Source organism: Microtus oregoni, unplaced genomic scaffold (genome assembly GCF_018167655.1).
Source record: "Microtus oregoni isolate MIOR12 unplaced genomic scaffold, Mior012 000013F_ref0000133, whole genome shotgun sequence".
NCBI lineage: Eukaryota > Metazoa > Chordata > Mammalia > Rodentia > Cricetidae > Microtus > Microtus oregoni.
Genome location: NW_024543072.1, coordinates 22,808,152 through 22,822,136, shown reverse-complemented (window position 1 = coordinate 22,822,136; position 13,985 = coordinate 22,808,152).

Below are 13,985 nucleotides of genomic sequence, written 5' to 3'. Positions count from 1 at the left end.
TGTCGTGGATGCCGGGTGTAGGTTTAGTTGAAGGGTTCCAAGATGACACAGGACACAATGGGGTTCAGAACCTGGATCCCGCAGATCTGGCTTAGAGCCAGGCCTTCCGTATTGTTGACCAATCATGTCTGAAGCGTTATTTTCTCTGCTCTGTGGTTATCTTGATGCTGTGTTTGAAAGGAAATGGTGTGTGTGTGAAGCATTCATCACTTACTAATGTCCCTAATACATTCATTGAGGTAAACTTAAAAAGAAAAAAAAAATCCTGACTGTGGCTCAGATCATCTTTAGGTGGCTTTCTGGTTTGGTTGGCTCACCAAGTTGTCAACATGACTTGTTGACTGTTGGTGTCACCCATGCTATAAAAAGGAAAAATGACAAGGCGTGGAGTTTGTCACCTCTGATATAAACTTAGATTTGTTTTGTAGCAACCGGGAATCAAGTCTAGCTCAGCAAAATATGGGATTTAATATGAGACTCTGATTGGTTGTTTCCTCTGCTTGTGCCGACATCCAATTTAAAAATGAAACAGGAGAAAGGAAGCTTCTTGGAAGCTCTACCTATAACTTAATTAGTGCACCAGAGAAGGAACTTAGCATGAAAGGTCATGGAGGCTCTCTGACCTTCAAATTCACCTTCAAGGCCTTCTGCTTCAGAGCTGGGCCTTTTGTAAAAGTTGTCTGCACGCACCAGAAACGTTGCAAAGATACCTGGGAAAATGGGACGTGCTGCTGCTTTCTGTCTGACTTCCTTTGGAAATGGAGGGCTCTGTTTTGGTCAGTGTGTTCCAGGAATCTTTGCATGTAGAAGAAATCCCTCCAATTCTATACCACATTCCCAACTGAAATGTTTCTAAAAAAGTACAAAGGCCTACTTCTCAAGGGAGGGGGCTGCTGAGTTTCTCAAATTCAAACGGTTGGGGTGCCTGAAGCCCTGTTGCTTATGAAATGGAAAAAAAAAATCAAGGCATGAAGAAGATGCTCCCACAAAACCTTTGAGAGGTATTTCAAGTGATAGGAAGCCATTGCAAAGCAGCTTAATGCTGGAATTTGGGCAAGGAGGCCCCTCAAGGGCATGCTTGCTGCTGAGCTCAACCTCAAGAAGCAAAGGAAGGCTGTGCTGTGTTCAGCCTTGCACTCCATGGCAGCTGGGGGCCTGGTGGTGACCTCATCTCCATACACACTGCTCTCCAGGAGCTCTAGGTCTTTCTCATAGCTGGTGGCTTGGTTTACATGGAGAGGGAGGCCCCAGTATAATCAGACCTTCCCTTAATAATGAACACCCAATGATTCATGAATGCAGAGATATAGGCTCATTCAGTCTTGACACGATTGCACAAATTTCAATCCAGAAAGTATCAGCACATGAACTAAAGAACCACCCAATCATCTGAATAATTTTCCAAGTGAATCAACTCTTTTCCAAGAATAGGGGATAATTTTATAAAGAATAGTAGAACTAGTTGGTTAATTGCGTTAGCAATATTATGTATTCTTTGATTTTAATAATGATTCCATATCGTAAAGACTAAATTTCTTACCCTGGTCTTTAGGGTCTCTATAATTTAACTCTCTCCCTGTGGCCCCATACGTACCTCCAGCCTTCCATCAGCCAGCTCCTGTCCCCATGACTTGCAGGCCAGATCCATGCGCAGAGCACACGTTTGCTGCAAACCCATTGAGAAGATGAATAACTGTGGAACCCCTTACCTTTCCCATCTCCAAAACAGCAATGTCACTTCTGAGCTACTCCACAGGGAAGCTAATTAATTCTCTGAAACTGGAAAATATTTTGAAGTTCTACAGTACTTTAAAAGCCCTCAAGAACACTAATATGGGCAATAAAAACCATTATTACTTTCCTGACATAGAAATGGTGAATAATTCCCTTTTAATGTGTTTGTTTTGAATATACTCAGGACATTTGAGGAAGTAATGTATTGTTGGCTCATTTCTCTTAGGGACGCCTTGTGTGGTCTACTGTTTGCTCACTTTTTAGTGTTGACAACTTCTGTTTACACTTAACATTGGTTACCAGGAAGGTGACAAGACTCCAGCCTTCTGCAGTTCTGTCTTAGAAGACAGTATGGGTACCTACAGGTGACTTCTCTGGCCATATTCTGTCATCTTGCTACCAACCCACACAGTCTAATAGAGTTCCTTGTCTGCTTGAATTTTCCGGAAATTTCCTCAGAGTTACCTGTGAGAATTGGGTTACTGCATAGCAGCCAAATCTACCATATGTGAACACTACAAGGAATATGCATGTTGGGCATCAGCTGCAGAATGAATCTTAAGCTGTCACACTGGGCTAATGTAAGAGACAGTGGCTCCCTAGGTGGCCTTCAACCCTGGCTGCCACCATTGGTGCCATTTTCTGCATTTCCCTTGGCTTCTTATTCGTCTCGATGTTTAAATAAATTAATCTTCCTGCTTAAAGTCGTTCAGATTGGTTTTTGTCAGCCAGGACCAAAAAAAATCCCCTCTAATACAGCATTGAAGAAGGATTTGAGAATAGCCTCCCAGAGAAAGTCAGACTAAAGGTTAGAGACAGCATCTGCACATACGCTTCCACGGGAAGCTTTTTTCTCCTGAAGTCAAAAGCTCGGCAAACAATAGAAGTGGAACCTTGGCTTCTAGAGACACAAATTCTACCCCTAGTGTAAAATCCAGGGGCAGGGCAGGCCCTTGACTACATGAAGGTTTCCCGAGGGCAGAGAACTGAGTTGTCTGCCCCTATACCCTTACAACTGGAAAATTCTGCACGTTTAATGCATTTCTGTTTAGTGAGTTAATGTGTTTTGTGTCTCTTTACTTGCATTAGAAATAATGAAAAATAATGTTTTGCTAACTCATTCTGTAGACCAGTCACTGTACTGAAGCTTCCTCCGATCTTCACTCAGCTTCTTACAGCCCAGAGGGTGTGGGCTGTGGCAGCTATGGATCAAGAGAACATGTTCTCATAGATTAGTTTGCTGAGAGAACCCATGCTCTTTTTCCTGTGATCATGATTTAAACCTAAATGTCTCCAGAATGTTTTCTCTATTGTACCACAATCTCCTTAATGCATCTCACCAAAGGGCAGAAATCTGTGCCCCCATCATCCGCAAAACTAACTAGCTTTTCTTCTTTCCATTCTGCCCCTCTCGGAAACATACCAAACTGCCTCCCTCTGGCCTACTTATTCTTGATCACTAAAGGAGGAGGTCAGATTGCTGTGTGCTTTTAGTGAATGAGATTCCCCCTTTTTGCAAATAGCTAGTATACAGGGCATAACACACGGAGTGCCCTCCGTGACATTCTGGACCTCCCTCCTGGGATTGTTTTAGTGACTGAATAGACAAGACAGCTTGCCTTAGAGATCCAGATCATATTTTTGAATAAGGATCAAAAGCACCAGGATAGATATTTTTATCTTTATCAAAAATAGTTTCATATGCCTTGTAGTGGCAAAAAGGTAGAAACCAACCAAATATTGACCAGCTGCGAGTAAGTATATGCAGAACGGAAGATTATTTGGTTATACAGTATACTGAAGAGTTAATTTACTATTTCAGATTGTCTGGTTGAAAGGACTTTTGAAGTAGGTGGTGCTATTTTATTCATTATAAAATGCATTCCCTTGGCATTTAATTAGAGTCTGATCGTTCAGTGGCCTTTCCATTTTGACTTGTAAATCTCCGGGTGATCTAGGCTCTTTTGTTTTCCCAGCATCCTCTGCCACCATTATCTCATCTTTTCTCTTATTTAAAGCCTCCCCCCCCCCCCCCGGTTCTAAACCTTTGAATCTTCCTCTTCTGTTCCTGGCTTTTTTATGATTGGGACTTTTAAAATTTATTTTACTTATTTTAATTAATCTACTATTTGACAATCTCATGCATGTATAAGTGTGATACATTCTGGAATACTCCCTCACACACACTCCACCATTCTCCTCTCATATCTATCGACTCCTCCCCAAAAAGTCTCTATCTACTCTATATCTTTTTGGGTTTTTTTTTTTTTTTTTTTTTTTGCTTTTGCTTTTTGACCCACTGGATTTTACCAAGGATACTTGCATGGGCATGGGTGTGAGTCTACCTGCTGTAGTGTAAGTAGATCACCAGTGGCTACAGATGGCTTCCTATACACTCCTAACAATCCTTGACCGCCATTAGCCATCCTGAGTGAGGCAAGGCCTGATGAGTCCCACCAATGATGGAATGTTCACACAGCAATCATGAGTTTATAAGCATCATGTCACTCCCTGAGACAGTGTTTCACCATCCTCATCTCTATTACCCGTGTATTACAGTCTTCCTATCCACTCTGTTGTGATGTCCTGTGAACTTTCAACACCTGATAGGGGCATTCTATTTAAGTCTGAGCACTCTCTAGTCACTTGTACCAGGCACCTTGACTAGCCACAAGTCTCCACAGTAAATAACTGTATTCACTACAAAGATAAGCTATTTAGACTAGGGGTGAGGATAAGAATAAACTATGGTTATAAACATAGATAGCTAAAAGGCAGTTTGATAACATTCATTCAGAAATACAAGTATACGTTTAATCCCAGCACTCGGGAGGCAGAGGCAGGCGGGTCTCTGTGAGTTTGAGACCAGCCTGGTCTACAGAGCTAGTTCCAAGACAGGCTCCAAAGCCACAGAGAAACCCTGTCTCGAAAAACCAAAAAAAGAAAAAAAGTAGTAAGAAATACAAGTATAGTAGGGTTACCCCTAGTGCTTTCAGTCTCTCCAGTCATCAATGATATCTGGTATGAACTTCTTGCCATAGAGCTAGTCTCAGATCCAATCAGAAATCAGTTAATTGGCCCCACCCATAACCAACTGCAACTCTTGGGAGAGTGGAACCCACACCTTGCCAGGGCAACACACTAGAGCGAGCCCTGGGGCTGTGGGTGCAGGCAAGTGGATAATTCGGCACAGGGGGCATGAGCCAAGAATGGGGGAAGTGGGCCTGCCCTTTGCCTCAACAGAGCTGGAGGGCTAGCCCTAGTGGTGCAGGCAGATGGGCAGATGACAGCAGGCAGGCTGACCAACTCCCCTATAATCCAGGCCCTCCCCAACATTTTCCCCATCTAAGAACTGCTAAAGCCTGTGAAGGCGCTACAGAACCAAAGCTGGAGGAGCTCCATGACACAGGGTAACAACAGGCTATTTGAGATAAGTCCCTGTGTAGCTCCAGTATTGACAGTGTGGCAGAAGGCAGGGGCCTTGAACTAGACCAACAACTCTCGTCTTGCAATGAACATTTATAAGAAAAGTTGTTTGAGTAAAGGGTAGAATCCACTGCAAGATTGCTTTTGATGTTGTTGGTTTATTTTTGCTTGTTCTCTTTAATTCATATTTTTATTTTTTGTTTTCTTTTGGGGAGAGGTTGTAAGGGCAGATGAGTAGGGGTCGAGAGATGAAGGAAATTGTGGTCCATGATATGAAATTCACAAAGAATCAATGGGAAAGAAAAGAAATCAGTTGATGACCCTCGAACAGCTTTTCCACTGTAGCATCAGGAGGCTCGTCTTGCCTTGCAAGTTACTATCATAGCGTGCAGAGTCTAAAGCCGGGAAAGATCGTCACTGACCGTTGCTTTCCCCACTGTCTACATAACACCTCTGGAGGATGCACTCAGCTCAGTTCCAGCATGGTTTGTTTACACTCTGCAACTAAGCTGTGTGGAGTCGTCAGCAATAGGATCTTACCATTCTGGGGCCAGGCAAGAGCAGTGGCCATGTTTCCAACACCAAGAAATGTCACATGACTAAGGTGAGAGGTGTCCTGGTTACCCCGATTGCATCATTCCATCAAGTGTAAAGGTGTTGGACTATTACACTGTACCCCCCCAATACATATGGTAACAAATGTCTATCAAAAATAGAAACATGTTTATAAAAAATGAGACCCTTGAATAAACCTTAAAGGCATTACTGCCTACCAAAGAAACTATTTCACAAAGACGACATACTGTATGGCTTCATTGTATGAAACAACTCTAACAGGGGGATCTACAAAGTGACAAGCAGATTTTAGTTGCATGGGGCTGGGCTTGGGGTGAGGCTCCTTTTTAACTATGGCTGTGATTTAATCACACAATGCAGCAGCCCTACTGATCTGTGCACATGCTAAAAGTCGTAGAAAGGTATGCATGTGAGTTCCAGCTGAGAAAAGCTACATACATGTTTCATACATGTGATAACAGCTAAGATTAGGATACATGAAGACTCTCCTATCTTCTTTTTTTCCCTCTGCCCGTCTTTTCTGTCTCCACCTAGATGGCCGCCTAGGAGTATAGGCTTCTGCACCTCAATGTCCTGACCTTAGGACCTCTTCCTTAGGTCTCCTTTCTCTACCATGTCTCCTTGTGCATTTTTCTTCATATGGAGATTTGGACCTGCAAGGTTTATTCTTACCATCTAGTAGAATTAACCAACTCAGTTCACATCTCAGAGGCTTTAAAGGAATGGAGCAAAGAAAGCCGAGGGACCTTAATAAAAGATGCTGAAGAGGTCCTTATCAGTAGCTGCTCACTCTAGCTACTTTTGCATCCCGTCAAAGACGTTTGCATCTCCAGCGAAGCCTTGCAGGCTTGCCACCGCTGCTCTGTGTAAGCCCTGGCTGGCTGAGGCGGGCTCGCCTTCCTCCCTCTGTCATGCTTAGGGAAGCCAGCACAATATTCATGCTGGCTGGTCTGCAGTCAGTTCAGTATTTAATTATGGGGTTGGTTTCCTTCTTTTGTACTAGTGTTTTCTCCGCCCACCGGGGGTGTTTGAAGGCTCTGACAAGGAAGCTTTCTGGCCGTCCATGTTTTATTGTAAGAAGCCAAGGGCATGAGAGAACAGCCCTCCCTCCATTAGAGGCTGGGGTTTCAGTCTTTCTTCTTAAACTTAAGGTACACTAGGGAAGCCATGGGACTTCTCTGACACTGGTTTACTCTGATAGAAAGGGAGTGGATTATTCCATTGTCTCTAAAAGCTCCTTTTAGAGTGGGTATTCCCCAAACAGGGCCCAAGATCTCCAGGCACAAGCATCTCTACAGGTTTGCAAACAAGAAACTGACAAACACAACGGAGTGCAGATGTATTTGTTCGCTAATGATGTAGCAGCAGGCTGCTTGTTCGTCCCGGTTGCCCAGAACTGAAAATATCACACAGAAACTGTATTATTTAAATCACTGCTTGGCCCATTAGCTCTAGCTTCTTATTGGCTAACTCTTACATATTAGTTTAATCCAACTTCTTTAATCTGTGCATCACCATGAGGTCATGGCCTACCAGCAAAATTTCAGCACATCTGTCTCGGGTGGTGGCTCCATGGCTTCTCTCTGACTCCGCCTCCTTTTTCCCAGCATTCAGTTAGGTTTCCATGTCTACCTCTATTCCCTGCACAGGCCCAAGACAGTTTCTTTATTAACCAATGGTATTCACAGCATACAGAGGGGGAATCCCACCTCATAATAAGCCTCATTTGCATAGCTTTTTGCTGGGACATCAGTGCCCAAAGTAGATCTGTGTTCCGAGGTCAGCTCCCTCCAAGAGTATTAGCAAGCATACATACAGTGGGTTACAGGAGGGATCCCCAAAACATGAATCCAAGTTGGTATGCTATCAGAATACCTGCATGGATACACCTCCTCCAGCTCTGCCTGGGAGATACATCCTACCATCTTATGCCTACACAGACATTCACTCTAGTGTGAGCCATGTCGTGTGTATTCTGTCAGAATATTCTCACATATAACCACTCCACCAAGGACCTGGGCTGTGTGCCGTGTCTGGGTCTTCCCACACAAACGCTTTCCCCAGTGTGTGCCTAAGTAGTGTGCTCTGTGAGGATTCCCACACAAATACCACCTTCAGCCCTGTCTGGGTGGTATGTTCTGTCAGGATACACCTTCTCCACACACATTCCCTCTCAGCATGGGTTTGGGTGGTGAATTCTGTCAGGATATCCACACAGACACCCAATTTAGTGTGGGCCTGGTGGTATGCTTGGTCAGAAGACTCCTACACAGACAACCTCTCCAGCATGGGCCTGGATGGTGGGATGGGTCAGGATAATCACACAGACACCCTCTCCAGCAAGGTGTGCCCACACTGTGTGATGCTCACACAGTTATGGAGAGACCTCTAGTACATGGATCATGTGGCATGCTGGCTTAGGATGCTCACATGGGTACCTCTCCAGTGTGGGCCTGGTGGTATACTGTGTCAGAAGACCCCAACAGACATCCCTTCCAGTGTTGGCATGTGTGTTATGCTGTGTCAGGAGACTCCCACACAGACACTTTCTCCAGAAAGGTGTGCCCACACCATGTGATAGTCACACAGCTATGGAGAGACCTCTCCAAGACTGTCCAAGTACCTGGAGGGTGACCATTACATAAGTGCCATCGTACTCTCTGCCTTCATCTTTCCTGAGGTAATTGCCTTCATTCTATTTCCAGTGCTTTGCCAGCAATGTCACATGGCCTACTGACAGTTGTTCGATGAAATCCGAGATCATATTCCAAGAGGAAAAAGTACAGCATCACGCGTGGGCCAACATGCTGCTTCTATGCGCCACAGGCCTTGCTTTTAAACAGGTTACGTGTAGGAAGCACGTGGCTCAACTTGGTAAAGAGATGGACTTCTGGGAAGCAGGCTCTTGAGTGAATCTGACCCACACTCTCCATACAAGGGGCCAAGGAAACACTATAGCACACAAGGACCTTCTCGAAACAAGGGCACTGAAGAGTCTGCTTCCTTTCTATGCATTCACCTTTCGATTTCATCCACAGTCACAAGGACTTCTTTGACCACATCACACCATTCTCCTCCCTCTCTCACATTGCTAGGCTGATTGAGAATCTTATCATTCCCCACTTGAGCATTGTTTCGTTTCCCCAAGAGGTCTACCTACCCCATTCTGCCTCTTCTCTTGCTTGCCACATCCTCGTTCTGCCTGCAGCAGCTTCAAGCCTGCAAAGCAACTGCGACATGCCTTGCTCAGAATTATTCAGTGGCTCACACTAAAATTTTAACTTCATTGAACAAGTTGAACTATGACTGTGCCTACCTGCTCCCTTAGCTGCGTTCCCTGCTATTCTCCCTTCTCCTGTGGTCCAGCCAAATTCAGATGTTCACAGTTGTGTTCTCTCCCATGAAATGCTTTTTATTTGAGCTCTGCATTCAGGTGCCTCCTCCTTACCCTTCAATCATCTCTTACCAACGCTCTCTTGAGTTAATTTCCCGACCTTGCCTAGAGTCAGTTTTCAAATCTCCAAAGAGGGCATTGTCTGTATAACCAATGCTCCGTCTATATACTTACCACACAGCAATCATGCTTTCCTGATGACCTTGAACATAATAATGAGTTTTCAGGATGACCTTGAACATAATTACCTGAAACTATAACCATGTGTTGGATTTCCCAAGAACCAAGCTAGGTAATGGGTGTTCAAAAAAATACCTAAAGAAGAGAATGAAAAGGGCATTTATGTAGCACTTTTGGTACATTGGTCTCTGCACTTGTAATTTTCACCAAAGCTTTCATATTAGGATTGAGAGGACAAGAAAGTAAATAGCCTACTAGATAGACCAGCCAGAATAATAAAAGTATGTTTTACTTACATGTAAAAGAATAGATATGTTAATAACAAAAGTTACACACATTGAGAGGACAATAAGCCGGGAAGTACTCTCCTCTGTGTAGAAACGAATTTGAAGATGATATTGGTGAGGCATCTCTCAGGTGAGCTGGACAGGAAGTGTAAATGGTACACATGAATCAGGGAAATCCTGGAATCATGAGCTGGGGAGACACTGAGAGAAATTCTCAGATATGCAAATCATATCCACCGATTGTAGAAAAAGCATGTACCAGTTCTCTTAAATATTGAAGAATGCAACTGCCACTTTCAAACGGGAGGGAAAGAAAGTAAGATTGGGTAGGCCACACAAAGGAATTTGTAAGGAGCCTAGGAGAGGACAGTAGAGGTAAGATCTCACCAGGGAGACTGTGGAAGAATTTTGAACAAGGCGCATCTCCTTCTTGTTTGCAGGCTAGACATTTATGGCTGTGAAATTGGGATAGATGGAAGGTGTCTATGAAGGGATAGAGATGGTGAGGCTCTTGAGAACTCACCTGCAATGGGAAATATTTTTAAGAAATTTAATGTTATTAGTGTGTGGGCACGTGTGTGTGCCACAGCTCATGTATCAGGATCAGAGGACAGCCTTGTGGAGTCGGTTCTTTTCTTCTATTTGCACACAGGTTCCAGGAGTCAAACTCGGTCTTGTGTGTCAAGTGGTTTTATCCAGAGCTGTCTAGTCAATCTCACGCGGTCAATCTTGACTGTCAACCTGATAGGATCTAGAATCTCCTAGATTTCCAACGTAGGGTAAATTGGAAATCTAAATGTGGATAGCACCCTAAATGTGAATAGCACCCTAAATGTTGATAGCACTATCTCATGGACTGGGGTCCTGGACTGAATAAAAGAGAAGTGAGTTTAACACAAGCATTTATCTCTCTCTCCCTCCTGAATGTGAACACAAGGTGGTGAGCTACCTCTAGCTCTTATCTCTATGCTCTTTCCCATGAAGGTAAACGGTAATACAGCACACACCATTCCTTCTTCAAGGTCTCTTTTTGTGGTATTTTATCAAGACCAAAGAGCCCCAAGAAAAGTGGCTAAAACACTCCCAGAGTATTCAAGGTGAGAAGTTGGTGTTCCAACAGTTCTAACTGGGGCTTGGTGAGGCATGAAAAAATGCAGGGAGATAGTTTTGAGATAAGGAAAGGAGTCTGACCTTAGCCACATGGGCATGCATTAAGTTAGTCATCCTCACTGTTCAAGATTTCCGTGTCAGCATAGTTCCAATGTAGCTGACACAGCTTGTTGCAGATCCAAAAACCATTATCTAACCCAACATTCTTTCCAAATAGCCTGTATCTCCTGTATGCTGAAAGTCTACTCTCTTCCTTGACTTGCCATGGAAGAACATGCATCAGATAGCCTTACACTCAAGTGTGCACCCAGGCGTGGACAAGGATGTTTCTAGTCAAAGCTTTCTTCCCAGAAAAGAATGCTAGAGGAGCAACATACCTTCTGGTCACCGTCTTGCCATGAGTATTTCTTACAGCTAGTATCAGTGTAACTATCTGAAGATCAGGAGGTGAAATCCAGAAGACAAAATTCAGTAGATCAAGGACAGACAGACGACTGAAAGGAAAGAAATGACCCAGATCCTTTGGGCCATTGTTTGAGCTATCCCAGCTATGTGGTAATGACCCACAGCTGGGCTTTGAGTAAAATAGTACAGAGACTTATTTGAAAGGTTTTGCTACTCTGAATGTTGTCAGTGGACCAACTGTGTCAATGTCGACAACTCCTTGAAGCGGCACAATCTTGAGTGTCACCCCACAGCACTGTATGGGATGTGCATTCTAACTAGATCTCAAGCTCGAGCTGAAGGCACTTAGAACAGGGAGTCCTGGTTTTAGCACCGCTGGAAGCATGCTCTGATTTCAATGTACTGCTCTGTCTGTCAGTAGAATAAGTGTTGTTTATTTCATTATTCCACAGTACCTGACCACTCTCTCTAAAGCAAAAGACACTTGATGTTGTCACTTATGGCACAACATACATATCCTACTGTGGGAACTAGTCACGGCAGGTAGCCCTCCCGGCAGCAGGGATGTCTGAAGGGTGGACACAATCACCTGTCAACCTCTGCGTTTCTTTTTACACCTGTCATCAAGCTTCACAAAACTGTAAACAATTTCAATGTCTGTTTACTAAAATCGCAAATGGAAAATTTTTTTGCCTTTACTTTGACCAATGAAGGACGTAGAGCTTCTAGGAACTCGACACAATGGATGCTAAAGTCTGCTGTGGTTTACCTGCTTTAGGCTACAGATGTATTCTATTTGCTTGTGAAGTCATGCTAACGGGGAGGGCTCTTCCTGGCCAAATAAGCTCCATGAAGTTTGGGTCTCTGTTATCTTCCTAAGGCTCCATTGCTTATTGGACACTGGAGTAATGAAGGTCATTTCAAGGTTGCTTCTCTCAAAGGCTCCAGAGCCAGGCCTCTAGGGATTGTTCTGTATATATAAGTACTTAATTGAAAGCAATCAATGTCGCAGATCAATTCAGGATTTAGCATCAAATACTGTTTGCTGAATAAGACCAAGAAGGAAATCCCTGGCTTCATAGAACTCAGGAAAGCCCCAGAGTGGAAGGCCCATTCTAGCAGATTCTCCCTTCCATAAAAGGTTCTGGCAGAAGCTAGAATGCAAGAATAAATATAGAAAATTGATTTAGCTTTTTCATTTAATAAAAAACATCTAGAGATTTAATAAAGTAGAAACTGTATTTAATATAGGTCATTGAAATAGAATGTGCACACATACACACACTCATGTGTGTGTACACACACAGAGGGAGGAAGATATAGAGAAATGGAGGGAGGGATGATGGGAGAGGGAGGGAGAGAGGGGAGACAGAGAAAAAGAGAGAGAAAGAGAAATTAATCATCTTATAACCTGTACACCAAAACACGGAACTTCCTTTGGCTTGCTATTTTTTCATGATTTTCTAAATACACCATAATAATCTGCTTGTAACTGTGTTTTGGCCTACATCATCTGTGTCTGATGGTAAAGCTCAACTTGAGAGAAGAGCATGAGGCTTCAGTCCAGCCTCCATTCTGCTTGGAGGTGGGAAGGGGCACTCTGTCAGCCTCAGAGCACGCGACTGTGATGAAGAGCCTCAACCTCACCTTAGCGATGGGGAAGAAGACCATGCAAGGATCTAGAGGAAGTGGCTTCAAAGACTGCTTGGAAATAATGTGAGCTCGTGTAAAGAAGCTGGCTCGCAGACCCGCCTGCTGTGACGGCACTGTGACCACGGGATCTGCATGTGTGGACGGTGCTAGTTGTGGGAAGGAACTGATGTGGTGCAGCCACGCCATTCCTGGAAGTGACAGCTTCATGCTGACGGCTGAAAGCCTAACTCCACGGAACCAAATTGCCCAATAAAAAAAAAAATGGCCCTCAGAGGACCACGCAGGACAGCAGGAGCTGTGCATCTTCTACCTTCAGAAAGCAGAAAAGCTCAAACGCTCATCTGGAGCCTCAGAGAACCTGGTAGCACACTGCACTTATTCAAATTCTTGTCAAAGATTGGGAAAAATCGGTCCTATAGCTTTAGGGTTATCATGTTTCATTCCCAGAAGAGAAACTAACTTTATGTTAATATTCATAGTGTGCTTTTTGTTTGTTTTTATTGTTTAAGCATGACCAGTTGAAATTCAGTAGTAGCAGTTATTCATGAAGACAGTCTTTATTGATTCCACTTTAGGCTAACAGAAGCTTCCATTCATGACCAGCACTCACGAAGCCATGGAGTCCTAAGAGGTTTGATTGTGTGCTCAAGCACCACAACCACTGTTTAGTTAGACTTCTCTTTTGCTGTGAGAAAGCACCATGGACACAAACAATTTGGGGAGAAAAGGGTGTAATGTTTTTCTTACAACCCACAAGTAACTAGCCAACGTTGAGTGAAATCAGGAATTCAAGGCAGGAACCTGGGAGCAGGAGCTGAAGCGGAAGTCACGGAGGAATGCCGCTTCCTGGCTTGCTCTGCATGGCTTGCCTAACCATTCTTATATCACCCAGGACCATTTGTCTAGGGGTGGCATTGTCTGCAGTGAGCTGTGCCCTCCCACATTCATCATTAATCAAGAAAATGCACTACAGGCTTACCTACAGGCCAACCTGATGGAGGCACTGTCTCCATTGATGGTCTTCTTCCCAGAGGACTCTACGTTATGCGAAGCCAACATAAAATTAGCCAACACAGCCACTGTGACAACTTTGATTCGGAGTAATGGTTTCCAACTGGTAGCAATCTCACCTCCCCAGGGAACCCTGGATAATAACTAGAGGCCATCTTTGATGTTATAGCAGGGAAGAATGGGCCCTGTTTGTACCTCTCAGGTTGAGA